Below are 1,754 nucleotides of genomic sequence, written 5' to 3' on the forward strand. Positions count from 1 at the left end.
GGGGGGGGGGGGGGGGCAAGGGGCAGGGAGGGCGGGGATCGGTACCTGTGGCCGGTTCCGCGCATTTGCTAGACACCAACGCAGGCTCCGGGCAAATGTGTCCTGCCGAGCACGCCCGAGGGGCGCACGTAGCGCATTCCCCCCCCCCCGCCCCCCAGGGGGGGTGGTTGTGACAAAATGGCTAGAGGAAGCTGCGCTGGCCCGCTCGGCACGTTATCCCGGTCACGGTATTACCGATGGATGTTCGGCAGCGCTCCATGGGGCCCAAATATTTGTGCTGCCGAATCCCCGAGACCTTTTTGGACTTGCGCCGGGCGTTGCATGCCGGCCGGGGGCCACCGCAAAGGCCGGGAGTGGTGTGGGCTCGGTTTGTCCGTGGATGTGCGCCGCCGGGGCATGCGGGCACCTGGGGAAGCCCTTTTCCTACGTAGAATGTCTTGTGCTTCGCACGCTTACCAAATGCCCCGGGCATAGACGAGGCGCATGGCGGAGGACGGGCCGCGCGGGTTGGGCGGAGCTCCCCCTGCCCCCCTCCTCGCCTGTGGGCATGCGGGGTCGGCCCGACCCCTTTTTCCCCGCGGCCCAAAGAGGCAGCCGGGCGTGTTGCCCCCCCCCCCCGCAGCCCGGGAGAGGCGGCCGAATGCCTGGGTACATCCGAGGTGCCGAGGAGACCGGCGACGGCTGCATGGGGGCCGATCGTCAGCGGTTCCTTCCTGCAGGAGTGTGGGGGGGGGGGGTGGATGCACCGGTTCGTGAGACCGCAGGAGCCAAGTCGGGAGCGGATGCGTCGCTTGCGGGGTGGGCGGGGAGCTTGGGCTACAGCCGGGGGACGCAACCCCGGGCGCCATGTAAAATGAAGGCGCGTTAGAGAATGCGTGTGGCACCGCGTCCGGGGGCCATGCATCTTACTTTGCGCATGTGTCTCTGTGAGCGCGCGTCTGTGAGCGTGGGCATCAGTGTGTAGGAGCGGGGCCGGGGCGGGTGTCGGCCAGCGATCCCCCGTCCCCCGCCCGCTGGGCATATGCCTCCCAGGAAATAGGGTGCGATCCGTCAGGGGGCCGGAGGACAATGATGTGGCACCCAGCTAGCCCGCTGACCGGTGGTCGTGCCGGGGACGCCCTGGGAGCGAAGGGCCGTCCTGATGGTGGCCGACCTCAGAAGAGGGGGGGGGGGGGGGGGGCGAGCAAACGAACGTGTCCACCGCGCCCGAATGCGCGAGAGGCTGGCCGACAACTGGGCGTGCCCCCCGCCCCCCCCCCCCCCTCCCTCCCCCCGCGTCGCCCTGGCTCTGCGGTTTTTTTCTCGGCCAGCATCGCATTCAAACTGGTGGCGGTGCCCGGTTTCGTCAGCCCACCAGGTCCGGGCGGTCCTCGTGCGGAGCCCGGTGCCGGGGCTGTGCTCCTCTCATCCCTCCGGCCGCCCCGAGGGGGCAGGACACGGGGGCCGGGGCGGCGCGGGCGCCGACGGGGGTGGGATTTCGAGCCGAAGTCCAACTACCCCGTTCTGCCCTGATCGACCCCCCCCCCCCCCGCCCCCACCTACCCCATGCTGCGCCGCATCTCACAAAGTCCCGCCACCGCGCCGGGAGAGGAGACGTGCCCCGGGTCGCGCGGGTGCCACCCCGGGCACAGGCCCCCCGACGCGTGGCGTCTGGGACACGACCGCGTCTCAGGCCCCGGGCGCGCGGACACGAGCGAGTCGCTGTGGTACCGACAACAGAGCTGCCAACTCGACTTCTCCCACCCCCCCCCCCC

Source organism: Fonticula alba (assembly GCF_000388065.1).
Source record: "Fonticula alba strain ATCC 38817 unplaced genomic scaffold supercont2.1, whole genome shotgun sequence".
Lineage (NCBI taxonomy): Eukaryota > Rotosphaerida > Fonticulaceae > Fonticula > Fonticula alba.